The following is a 14,198-nucleotide window of genomic DNA, read 5'->3' as shown; positions in this document are numbered from 1 at the left end:
TGAGGTCGGCAGAAATGAGTACCAGATAACTGGTTATAGAGAGGCATTGCATCCGTGGCAGATGCGCTCACAGAAAATGATGCAACCAGCAGCCGGGTGGCTGCACACGAACCACCCACCACTCGGCTGCTGGTGTTTCCCCCTCTCTGTACTGTTATTTTTGTGTGCATCTCCACTTTTTCTTTTGTATCCTGTTATATCCTGATCCTTTCAGTGTACTAGCTCTTCCATGAGCCTCGACGATGTAAACCAAAAATATGTAATAAAAAAAACACTTTCAAAAATGTAAAAGGATGTAGGGATGGCATACCAAAAACGATGTAAACATGTAATAAAAACTTTTTTTTAATGCAAAATGATGTATAGGGAATGTTACTCCAAAAGAATGGAAACAAGGTGGGATGATCCAAAGAAATGATAATATGAAACCATTCCTACATCTTTCTTTGAATAATGGTAATCTCAAGAAAAGACACTGTGTGAGTGTGTGTGTGTGTGTGTGTGTGTGTGTGTGTGTGTGTGTGTGTGTGTGTGTGTGTGTCTGGGTGTGTGTGTGTGTGTGTGTGTGTCTGTGTGTGTGTGTGTGTCTGTGTGTCTGTATGTGTGTCTCTGTGTGTGTCTGTGTGTGTGTGTGTCTGTGTATGTGTGTCTCTCTGTGTGTGTGTCTATGTGTGTGTGTGTGTCTCTGTGTGCGTGTGTGCATTCGATTCGCCCACACCACTGATCCCTTCCTATTCCTTTACAAGGTTTTGCGTACTTTTCATGGAACCCTTTCAAGCTATTAAAATTACGATAGCAAGGATTGCTGCACCAAGTAAAACTCTGTCAGATGGTACCAGACTCATTGCCATTAAGAGAGGCAGCTCGGAAATATGCTGTCTGAAGATGATTATGATGGCTGCACACGAAAAACAAGAGGTTTTTCAGGTTTTGACCAATCCCAATTTTTTGCCTTTTTTGCCTTTTCCATGGTCTGGAGGACTGAAAAGTGATCCCTGCTTCGACAATCAGCTGAACAGATAGTAAGATGGCTCAGGAAATACCGTTACAGACCAGACAAACGAACCAAATTTTCTACAGAATTTATTTAGCGTCCTCTGATTAATTTCAGAAGAATGACAGCCATCAAAAACTTCAAAAAAAAACAACTCAATATCAACCATTCAGTCAAGACATACAGTATGGATAGTCTTTGGTATGGAAAATAACTTCTGGTTCTATAACATAAATGCCATATGTTATTACTAAAGGTCTCAAATTTGCCCGAGATAATTGGAATATTGAAGATCAAGTATGAATAAAACTGTCCAAAACATTTAGACTACAAGAGATATTGTCCGCCATTGTCCCCCTATTTACAGACATCAAATAGGAAGCCTTATACACAGACTTTTTATTTGAAGTGAATAAATGTACAGGTGACATCGACATCAGTTTAATTTTATGCATTTTGACTGTTTGGTGTTGATTTATTTTCCCAGTAATTGATGTTACAAAAAGACCTACTGACGACATATGTGTCGTGTCTGTGGGTAATCTCCTATGTTGACTTTCGGTATCCCCTACTGAGGTCTCATTAACGAGTACTATTTCTGGGTGACTACCCTTCTGAAATTAATCAATATGACACGAGGAACATTTTTGGAGTATCTTGCACTTTTGTCCACCAAATGACGGAATTTCTAAAATACTTCATCAAGCCACCTAACTAAGGCCGAAGAAAAAGTGCCTTCAAAAAGTACACAAATATCTTAGTAATTATTTTTACAAAAAAAAGAAAGAAAGAAATACACAAATATCTAATTACTCCCACCAGGGAGTAACGCATTCGATCGTGTCCGTGTGTGTGTGTGTGTGTGTGTGTGTGTTCGTGTGTTTGTGAACAAGATATCTGGAAAAGTTCTGAACGGATTTGGATGAAAGTTGGTGGGATGATTGCTCTTGGGATAAGGAAGAATTGATTACTTTTTGGTGAAGCTCAGGATATTTATCCCGATCCAGGAATTTTTTGAAAGATTGTTTACCATTGGAAGATAGGGCTCGTTTTTTTTTTTACATTATCTTCTATATATTCTTTATTTAACATTGTGATATGAAAATAGTTTTCATATTTGTTGTAAATGTAGTTTAAACTCGTGGTTATGCGTTAGAGCAGTGTATTTTGTTAGCAGCGGTATCTTCAAGGTTCTTTTTTTAATTTATTTATAAAGAAAGACATATTCTGGCATTTTAAAACCACCAAAGTGTGTATTCGCTTTCCCCGTTTCATAAAATGTATCGTTTGATACGTATAATGCTTTAAAACCGTTTTGTTTTTTTAAACCTCAGAAGAGATGTCAACATTTACCTCAGCGAATGTCAATCGCGGTGTCAGTATTTGATGAACTTATAAAGACTTAGGTGAGTTATAAGTGTGACAAGTGTTATGGATTCGTCACTTCCGTTGTTGTAGTTCTCATCCACTGAAAACATTTCTGGTTCCATGTACTATTATTGTTATCGTTTAAGTGAATTGGAGCTAACTGTTTTCAAAAGGTAAAAAAAATTAATGTTTTAAAAAGAAACCGGAAACTGGATCGAGAACCGGACGAACAGGAAGAAGAGAAAAAGGAGGCGGAGCGAGTGAGGTCGAGAAGGAGCCGAGCTGCTTTGAGGTCTTGAGCAAACGCTGGCGAACGGGGGTCACAAGTGAACTTTGGGTTTCCTGGGAAAGGGATTCCTGCGACAGAGTTGTTATTGCTGTGACAGATAAACCTGCGTGTCAGGTTTTGCGGTTGATTCCGAAGAGAATCGTTGGGGAGTGCTGTTACGCCTCGAGTTCGGGCCCGTTGGCCGTTTTGCCTCGCGCCCGATTTTGCATCGCTTCACCTCGCTCCAACCATTTCAACGCATCCAGCCGTTAGCCTGGTTTGCATGTGTAACGTGGATTTCGAGTGGGAATTTGCGGTTCGCCGTGTGGGGAGCCGTTGACCACCCATACCCGAAGGTGTGATTTCCCAGTCGCCTCTTGAGGACACCTTTGCCCATCTTTGGCAGTGTGACTGTCAACAGAGCGGGATTCTGGTCCCGCTCTGTTGACTTCCTCATTGGTCCCGGACTATGAATTGGTCCCGGACTTCCTCTCTAGTCGTAGTCAACATGTGGCCCTGAATGGGTTTCTCTCATCTCCTCTTCCTGTTCAGGCTGGAGTTCCCCAAGGCAGTGTTCTGGGCCCTGTGCTTTTTCTGGTCTTCATCAATGATCTCTCTGACTCTCTTGAAAATCCTCTCTATCTCTTTGCTGACGACTCTACTCTCTGTCGCTCCATTCTTCATCCCTCAGATCGGCAGTCTGCAGCCTCCTCACTCTCTGCAGACCTTGACAAAATCACAGACTGGGCAAACAAGTGGAACATGTCTTTCAATCCTGACAAATCTCACACTCTTACGACGTCTCTCCGAAAAGACCGACTGGACAACCCTCCCATCCACTTTCTGAATAATCCTCTCCAAGAAGTTCTGTCACTCAAGCTTTTGGGTCTCACTATCCCTGGTGTTGGGCTAGCGGCTAGGGTGCCGGCTTAGGATCCTAGGATCCTGGGTTCGAATCCCGGTCAATCGCTGAATTAACGCCAGGGGGGGTTGACTCAGCCTGTCATCCTTCCGAGGTCGGCAAATTGAGTACCAGTTCACTGGTAATTCCCTGCTTGTCGTTAAAGGCGGCAAAAAGGGTTGGCGTCAGGAAGGGCATCCGGCCGTAAAACATTGCTTCAAAAAGGGGACCGAAAAACAACAACAACCACGGTTCCCAAAAAAGGCCAACCCCCGCTTGCGGGGAAAAATGGCCTCTAAAGGTGGTTTTTATCTGCCATGATCTTTCCTGGGAAAACCACATTTCAAATCTGGCCTTCAAAGCCAGTCGCCGACTGGGCATCCTCCGTCGTGCGAAGTCCTTCCTTGGCACACCTGAGCTCCTCACCACATACAAGGCTTTCATCCGCAGCTCAATGGAATACTGCTCTCCGCTCTGGGCTGGTGCTCCTGCCTCACACCTAGCTCGCCTTCACGCTGTTGAAACCAAAGCATTCAGAATCATTGGAATCTCCCGCGATGAAGCTAACTCCAAGGGCCTCTCACTCACTCACCGCAGGCAGGTTGGTGGTCTTTCCGTCTTCTACCGACTCCTCTCTGGCCTTGCCCCCCCCCCCCAGCTCTCTCTGGGCTCTGTCCCGCAAATATTCCTACAGGTCGCACAAGTTCGGCCTGCAACCCTCTTAAGGTTAAACTGCCAAAATCAAGACTCTCTGCTCACCTTCACTCCTTCATTCCTCTTTTCTCCCGCCTCTGGAACAAACTCCCTCACTCTCTTCAATCCCACTCCACCCTCCAAGTCTTTAAAACAGCTGTTCACCACCATCTCTTATCTTCCCCCATCCAAAACCTTGATCTTTTCTACCCCCGCTAATTTCACCCCAATTCCACTTTTTTTGAAATACCAACTTCTGTCCAGGAAGTCCTTGGTGTCCTTGTGTTTTAGACTTCTCCCTCCCCCCACCGCCCCCTTCCCATGCCTCCTCCCCCCGGGCCCTCTCCCTTCCACACATCTCCCTGCTCTCGGATGTTGTGTTCGTGTGCTTCCCCTTCTCTCCCCATCTTGTCTTCCGCTCCCTCGTTTTGGGTATTTTGTTTGTCTGGTTGATTTGTTTGTGAAGTAAATGTTAGCTCTTTCACGAGCCTCGATTCAGTATACAAAAAAAAAAAAAAAATTACTGGGAGAACGGAGAGAAGTAGTATCCATGCCGGCTAGTTCGACAACTAGTGAGAACACTTGGGATGTTGGTCGGCATGTGAGGCTGGTTCCACCCTTCAATGAAAAGGAGGTAGCCAAGTTCTTTTTACATTTTGAGAAGGTGGCTCAAATGTTAAAATGGCCTGTGGGGTCCTGGACTATGTTAGTGCAAAGTGTTCTGGTGGGTAAAGCTCAAGATATATTTTTGGCTTTACCGATTGACCAATGTGCAGATTATGAGATAGTGAAGAAAGCCATTCTCAAAGCCTATGAATTGGTCCCTGAAGTTTACCGGCAAAAATTCAGGAATGCCAGGAGGAGGGAGAGTGAGACCCATGTGGAGTTTGCCAGAATGAAGGAAACCATGTTTGATAGGTGGTGTCACTCGAAGGAGATTGGGAAAGACTTCAACCTGTTACGACAATTGATCTTGGTGGAGGAATTCAAACAGTGTGTCCACGTGGACATTAAAGTACATCTGGATGAGAAGAAAGTACCAGAGTTGTATGAGGCAGCAACCGTGGCAGATGACTATGCCTTGACACACAGGATGGGGTTCCACAAACCTAACTTCCCGCCTAGAGTTAGCCAGGGGAGTTACGGAAAATCAGGTTCGGAGAACAAATTTTCATGGAGGCAGCCTAAAGAGGACTATGGGGACAAATTTGATACTGCGACTTTTAGGGATCAGAAGACTGCAGTTCCAAGACATACCTATCTTCCGGGGGGCCCGAGGCAGACCACGAGTTTTTCCTCCGGGCCTACTTGTGCTTTTTGCAAGAAACCTTGACATTTGATGTCCCAATGTTACACCCTGAAAAGGAAAAATCAGGGAGCGGAGTCAAACTAGTGCAACTCCGAATGCATTGGCAAATGCGAGAAATCGTTCGTTGGAGGACAGTGCCTTGTGAAGGTTCCCATGCCAAAGTTACGGCATCACAGAACGACCTTGTCCAAGAGGGTTACAAACCTTTTATTTCAGAGGGGTTTGTGTCATTGGATGGAGACTTGACTAACCAGAGACCTGTTAGGGTATTGAGGGACACAGGAGCACATCAATCTTTGATGCTTGAAGGCATTTTGCCATTGTCAGAGAAGACGGCACCTGGTGTTGGTGTTCTTTTACAGGGGTTTGGGGGCTATGTTAAAGCTCCACATCATGTCATCCATTTGAAGTCTGATTTGGTGTCAGGACCGGTTACCATAGGTATACAAGCCACTCTTCCTGTGGAGGGAATATCTTTCATTATCGGGAATGATTTGGCCGGTGGTCGAGTTTCTGGTAATCCAATGTTGGTTGAAAAGCCCAGTATGGAAAACAACACAGCACAGTTAGAGCAGGAGAATCCGGGTATCTTTCCATCCTGTGCCGTGACTCGTGCTATGGGTAGGAAGTGCTCTGAAGAGAAGGAGAAGGAAGGCGATGTGGATTTGGGTTCCTTAGAGGTATTGGAGGAAAATTCTGAAAGAGGTAATATGAAAGGGAGTGACATCAAGGAACTTAAGGAAAAGGTGGCATCTGGAACAAAAGAGGAAATGGAGTGTCCGTCGGAGACATCTGGGAACGAGGTTGAACAAACGGTGCTGGTCCGAAAGAGACTTGTTGAAGAACAACACGGAGATTCGGAGCTCCGGAGTTTGATTGATAAAGCCGTTACAGAGGAAGAGGCTATGAAGATACCTGTTGGTTACTTCATGAAAGGGGAAATACTCATGAGAAAATGGAGACCACCGGAGGTGCCAGCAAACGATGAGTGGAAAGTTCATCACCAAATTGTGGTGCCACCGCCGTACCGGAAGGAGGTATTGAGTTTGGCGCATGAGACACCTTTGGCCGGTCACCTTGGAGTGAACAAGACATGTGACAGAATATTGGTATATTTTTTCTGGCCAGGATTGCGATGTGATGTGGCGGAGTTCTGTAAATCTTGCCACTCTTGCCAGCTGGTGGGAAAACCTAATCAGAAAGTCCCATCCGCACCTTTAAAACCAATTCCAGCTTTTGAAGAGCCATTCAGCCGAGTCATTGTTGACTGTGTAGGCCCTTTAACTAAAACTAAGGCTGGACATCAGTATTTGCTGACCATCATGTGCGCTTCCACAAGGTTCCCAGAGGCAGTGCCTCTTAGGAAAATTACTGCGGCAGTTATTGCGAAGGCCTTGATTAAATTTTTCACTTTGGTTGGCCTATCTAAGGTCATCCAGTCTGATCAGGGTTCCAATTTCATGTCAACGCTTTTTCAGCAAGTGGTACACCTGTTGGGAGTGGAGCAAGTAAGATCAAGTACTTACCATCCCGAGAGCCAAGGGGCCTTGGAACGGTTTCACCAGACATTGAAGAATATGATCAGAACGTATTGTTGTGAATGTGGCAAAGATTGGGATGAAGGAATACCCTTATTGTTGTTTGCTACGAGGGAATCCGTTCAGGTGTCATTGGGATTCAGTCCTTTTGAACTTGTGTTTGGACACGCAGTGCGAGGACCATTGAAATTGGTGAAAGAACAGTGGCTACAGGAGGAGTCACAGTCAACAGTGGTGGAGTATGTGTCAACGGTTAGGCACAGATTGGCAAAGGCTTGTGAAGTTGCGAGAAGAAACTTGAAAGTGACACAGGATAAAATGAAAGTGAGACATGACAAGAAATCTCAGATAAGAAATTTCAGTCCTGAGGACCGAGTGTTAGTGTTGCTTCCTGTTCCAGGTCAGCCACTATAGGCTCGATATTTTGGTCCCTATGCAATCGAAAGGAGGGTTAATGAAACAGATTACGTGGTGACAACTCCCGACCGACGGAAAAAGCGGCAGCTGTGTCATGTCAACCGACTGAAGAAATATTATGAGAGGAAGCCTGTGGAAAAAATGGTTCCTGTCTCACCTGTCGTACCTGTAGTCGGGGTGCAAGAGAATCCAGAGGTTGAGGCCGGTGTGAAGTTTGATAACTTTGATGACAAGGCTTGTACCAGATTGACGAACACGGAGGTGTTGAGCAATTTAGATGAGAAACTAGATCATTTGACGAGGGAACAACAAGGACAACTATCCAGCCTAATTTTTGAGTTTGCACATTTGTTCACAGATGTACCTGGTCGTACTGACTTGGTGTATCATGATATTGAGGTGGGGGAAGCCACTCCTGTGAAACAACACCCCTATCGGATGAACCCTGTGAAGATGGAGTATCTTCGGAAGGAGGTTCAGCATATGTTGGAGAATGACATCATTGAACCAAGCAGCAGTGAATGGAGCTCACCATGTGTGTTGGTTCCAAAACCCAATGGCAGTTTTCGCTGTTGTACGGATTTAAAACAGGTTAATGCAGTGACCAGACCGACTCATATCCCATCCCGAGGATTGATGACTGTATTGATAGAATAGGCCCAGCTAAATTTGTAACTAAGTTTGACTTGCTGAAAGGATATTGGCAGATTCCTCTTTCTGAGAGAGCCAAGGAAATCTCGGCTTTAGTCACACCAAATGGGTTGTATCAGTACAAGGTTCTTCCCTTTGGATTGAAGAACGGGCCTGCTACATTTCAACGGCTGATTAATAAGCTTATTGCATACCTTGAGGGGGTGGAGGCTTATCTGGATGATGTCATCATCCACACCATGACCATGGAAGATCATATTGAACAATTTCATGCATTTTTCAAGAAACTGACCGAGGCAGGGTTGACCATCAACTTATCTAAGAGTGAGTTTGTAAAAGCACAGGTGGTGTTCCTAGGCCATGTAGTAGGTCAGGATCAGGTGCAACCGGTGACAGCCAAGATAGAAGCCATTGATCTCTTCCAAGTTCCAAAAGGGAAGAAGGAGCTCATGAGATTCTTGGGTATGGCTGGTTGGTACCGGCGGTTCTGCAGGAATTTTTCTGATGTGGTAGCCCCTTTAACGAATTTGCTGAGGAAAGAGACCAAGTTTGTTTGGGATGACAAATGTCAAGCTGCCTTTGCCCACGTCAAAGCGATATTAATGAGCTCTCCTGTCCTAGCAGCCCCGGATTTTCAAGAACCATTCAAGTTGGCCATTGATGCAAGTGATGTGGGGGCTGGGGCAGTTCTATTACAGGAAGATGGTGATGGCGTGGATCACCCGGTGTGCTACTATTCCAAAAAGTTTAACAAACATCAGGCAAATTATGCCACCGTGGAAAAAGAGACCCTTGCTCTCCTGCTAGCGCTTCAGTATTATGAGGTGTATCTGGGAACTCCTACCTTTCCTATAAAAGTCTTCACTGATCACAACCCCTTAACCTTCATTGAAAAAATGAAAAATAAAAATCAGAGGTTGATGAGATGGAGTTTGGCTTTGCAGGAATTCAACTTGGAAAGTGAGCATGTAAAGGGCAGGGACAATGTCGTTGCTGATGCTTTATCCAGAGTGAACTAACTGGAAATTCCTGTCGGTTGTTTGGAAGTTTTGTTGCTTTATTTTGGGGAATATTAATTATTGTTGCTCACGTGAATTGATCATTTGGGTGTGAGTTTTACTTTTGTTTGTTAAAAGTTTTTGCATGCAAAGAAAGTTTTCACTATGTTCCAACTTTCTTTCTTTAGGGGGGGGGGGGGGGGGAAGTGTTACGGATTCGTCACTTCCGTTGTTGTGGTTCTTATCCACTGTAAACATTTTTGGTTCCATGTACTATTATTGTTATCGTTGAAGTGAATTTGAGATAACTGTTTTCAAAAGGTAAAAAAAATTAATGTTTTAAAAAGAAACCAGAAACCGGATCGAGAACCGGATGAAGATGAAGAAGAAGAGAAAAAGGAGGTGGAGCGAGTGAGGTCGAGAAGGAGCCGAGCTGCTTTGAGGGAGCAAACGCTGGCGAACGGGGGTCACGCGTGAACTTTGGGTTTCCTGGGAAAGGGATTCCTGCGACAGAGTTGTTATCGCTGTGACAGATAAACCTGCGTGTCAGGTTTTGCGGTTGATTCCGAAGAGAATCGTTGGAGTGCCGTTACGCCTCGAGTTCGGGCCCGTTGGCCGTTTTGCCTTGCGCCCGATTTGGCATCGCTCCAGGTTTTTCACCTCGCTCCAACCAATTCAACACATCCAGCCGTTAGCCTGGTTTGCATGTGTAACGTGGATTTCGAGTGGGAATTTGCGGTTCGCCGTGTGGGGAGCCGTTGAACATCCATACCCGAAGGTGTGATTTCCCAGTCGCCTCTTGAGGATGCCTTTGCCCATCTGTGGCAGTGTGACTGTCAACCGAGCGGGATTCTGGTCTCGATACAACATCGTTCTGACGATCACTGGAGCGTGGATCGACTTTGGTTTGAAGCTGGGACAGAGACATTGGGAATGTTCTTTTCGCTCACTTGGAGCACAGTGAGTTATATTATACGAAACTGATGGTACCATCATAGGAATGATATATTGGTTGTACAATTGATTAATATTGTTATTGCTGTTATTCTTGTGTGACCTTAATACAATACTTGTTTGTTGGTAACAATTGGTGTGGTTTCACCATTGATCTTTGACACACAGAATAACACATCTTTCTGCCGTGACTCCTCTCGGGGCTCGGAGGTACACCGTGACCGGGGTTTGGGGAGGAGCACGTAACACAGGCATGTGCACGGGATTCTTCCCAGAAGAATGAGTGGTCGCATTAGCTTGTTCGACTTAAAATGAGCGAGTTTTGTTTTCACATTTGGGCCAGTTTTACATGTTGTATCCCTAAGGAATGAAACGAACCTTTTTTCCTGGCTTACAATTTTATTTGAAGTCACACATGCCTCAAAATACACTCACTTATATAGAATTGAACGCTGAATCCGAAAAGGTAAGTGAAATTGCCTTGTTTTTTTTTTAACATTATCTTCTATATATTCTAAATATATATCTGTGCAGTGTCTGTCTTGTGTTGTCTTGTCCTGTGTTGTCACTGAACTACTCCCTCAAACTTTTGTGAAATCGTACTATTCCAACTTGACCCACGGCCGGAGTATGTGTTCTACTGAGTGGCGTTCTAGTTTACATAAGTATTCATCCAACTGAAACAATACTTTGTAGAAGCGCCTTTGGCAGCGATTAGAGCTTTGAGTCTTCTTGGGTATGTCTGTATCAGCTTTGCACATCTGGATTTGGGAATCTTCTCCAATTCTTCCTTGCAGATTTGCTCAAGCTCTGTCAAATTGGATGGAGAGCATCAGTGAACATCAATCTTCAAGTCTTTCCAAATTCTCAATGGGATTCAAGTCTGGGATTTGGCTGGGCCACTCAAAAGACTTTCACGTTCTTGGTCTGAAGCCAATCCGTTGTTGCTTTGGCTGTATGCTAGTGGTCATTGTCCTGTTGGAATGTAAATCTTCGAAGCAGTCTAATATCTTTTGCACTCTGAAGCAGCTTCAACTGAAAGATTTGCCTGTATTTGGCTCCATTCATTGTTCCCTCTATCGTTACAAGTCTCCAGTCCCTGCCGCTGAAAAGCATCCCTAAAGCATGATGATGCCATCAGCATGCCTCACTGTGGGGATGGTGTTAGATGGGTGATGAGATGTGCTCAGTTTCTGCCAGACATCGTGCTTTGCATTCAGGCTAAAGAGTTCAATTTTTGTCTCATCAGACCACAGAATATTTTGCCTCATGCTCTCAGTCTTTCACGTGCCTTTTTGCAAACTCAAGGCATGCTGTCATGTGCCTTTTTCTCAGGAGTGGCTTCCACTGCCGTAAAGCCTAGATTTGTGAAGTGTTGCATAGACTGCTGTCCTTCCGGCAGGTTCTCCCATCTCAGCCGAAGAACTCTGTAGTTATGTCATGGTCAGTGGCTTCTTGGTCACCTACCTGACCAAGCACCTTCTTGCCCGGTTACACAGTTTGGTTGGATGGCCAGCTCTAGGAATAGTCTGAGTAGTTCCATAATCTTTCCATTTCCGAACTATGGAGCTCACTGTGCTCTTGGGAACTTCCAACACTCTAGAAATTGTGTTATACCCTTCCCCAGATCTATGTCTCCTCACAATTATATCTCGGAGTTCTACGGACAGTTCCTTGGACTTCATGGTAGAGTTTCTCTCTGACATGCACTGTCAACTGTGGGACCTTATATAGAAAGGTGCGTTACTTTCTAAATCATGTCCAATCAATTGTTTTGGCCACAATTGGACTCCACTCAAGTTATAGAGTCATCTCAAGGATGAATAAAGGAAATTGGATGCACCTGTGATCAATTTGGAGTGTCATAGGAAAGGGGTTGAATACTTGTTGATTCAGGACATTTCAGCTTTTCATTTTTAATTAATTTGTAAAAGTTTCTTAAAACAAAATTCCACTTTGACATTATGGTGTATTATGGCCAAAAAAATTTATTCCATTTTTAATTCAGGCTGCAACAGAACAAATGTGAAAAAGTTAAGTGGTGTGAATACTTTGTGGAGGCACTGAAAGTTCTCACAAGTAGCCGAAGCGACTTTTTAGAGAAGATACTCCAACTAGTTTTATATATAGCAGGTGGAACCGAAATTTTTCCGTGCCATTCCTACAAGTAGGGATGGTCACAATAAATTGTCATGTGAAACCATACCGTACATCTTTCTTTGATTAAAGGTTATTCTCTGTCCAACCCTGACTCCATTGACAATAGTTGTGTTTGTTCAGTTTCAATCTATGAATTTGATAAATGAAATATAAAACCATTAACACCAAAAAAAAGAAAAAAGCAATGAGAAGGAAGACACACACACACACACACACACACACACACACACACACACACACACACACGACAAATGTAGGTTCTGCAAGGTAGAAACAAAAAGAAACACAGGATTCAGCTAGTGGTCGCCCCGAAGGTGGCCGGAGGCATTATGTTTTTGAGTTGGCCGTCCTTATGTAGTACGTCCGTCCGTACAGGCTAAACCTCATTTTTCTCAGCAACCACATGTCCGATTGAAACGAAACTTTCAAGCTAGGAGTGACATCCATGCAGAATATTTTTTTGATAATTATGACGTCATAGGTCACATGGTATGGCACCCGTCTTGGATTAAATGCAAATATAAAAAAATAATAATCAGAAACCGATGAATGAAATTTTTTGAAATTTGGCACATTGTCAAGTACTCCCCATGGGGAATAAAAGCATGATAATGGTGACATCATAGGTGAAGTGGTATACCAGCCAAAAATGTTTTAATAGAATTCCTTATCCTAAAAATCTGAAATTGTATGCACATGGTCTATGACCCATTTGTATTGAAATATTAAATTTATGACCTTATAGGTCACATTGGTTGGCAGCCATATTTGATTTAACCTAAAAACTTTTTTTTTTTAATCTCCAAAACCACCAAATCGATTGACCATAAACTTTACATGTGTAATTTACTAGGCATAGCGATTAAAAGTTGATTACGAAAACATCATCGGTCACATGGTGTGGCAGCCATATTGGATTGAAGGAAAATATTAAATAATTATATCTCTGAAACCACAAACTCTATTAATGCGAAATTTTTTAAATGTCACCTAACGCCATTGTTGCATATAGTTTGAAAATGATGATGTCGTAGGTCACGTGGTTTGGCAGCCATCTTGGATAGAAAAACGAACCTTATCCGATCCGATCGTCCAGGTGAGGGTTAGGGTGAACGGGTGGTGGATTGGGAAACACCAATGTCTCTGTCTTTTTAATAAATCCGTCAGCAAAGTGATGAGCAAGATTGGAATCGAAATGAGAATTGTGTTACAACCTGCACGAAGCAGCAGGTTGAATAGTTAGACCACAGTGGTGAAGTAGTAAAAAAAATCGGTGTGTAAACCTAAACGATACGACAGTCGGTGGAGGCTGTGAAGCAGCAGAACTTGAAGGCTAAGCCGCAGCGGCACATTAGCAGGTCGCTCCTGCAGGATCCGCTGGATGTCGCCATGCTGCAGGCCAGTTTGTGCAGAACAAGAACATTTATATGAAAGACTATGCAGTGCAGGATCTCTGGTTCATTCCTGTGAGATTGATCAGCTATCTTACGTTAATGCAAACTGCCCTCAGGGCATATGGCCAATAAAGCCACAATGAACCACCACCAATAATAGACCTGAGGGCACTTCATAAATTGATGATACTCGTATATTCCCATATTCTGGTCGAGTCTATCATGATGTACGGACTCAATAATCTATATACGTATATTATATATAAAACACAGTTTGTGTGTGTGCGTGTAATGTTACCGATAGACTCCGAAACGGAGAGGCTCACGTGCTTGATATTTGGCATAGACATGGCCATTGAGCCTGGGACGAACATGGCTGAGACCATATTTGACGAGATCCACATTTTTTATTCATATTTATCTCAGCGCATTTCAGCGAAGTACCCGCTAATCTCAGCCAGTGCGAGCAGCTCGCTGATTCGCTCAGAGCGATCACGTGATGTTCCATCCCGTCACACGTCACACGTGATGTTTCATCCCGTCACACGTCACA

Source organism: Myxine glutinosa, chromosome 7, assembly GCF_964187855.1.
Source record: "Myxine glutinosa chromosome 7, kmMyxGlut1.1, whole genome shotgun sequence".
NCBI classification, from domain to species: domain Eukaryota; kingdom Metazoa; phylum Chordata; class Myxini; order Myxiniformes; family Myxinidae; genus Myxine; species Myxine glutinosa.
The sequence above is the reverse complement of the archived record's forward strand: the minus strand, read 5'-3'. Positions refer to the sequence as shown.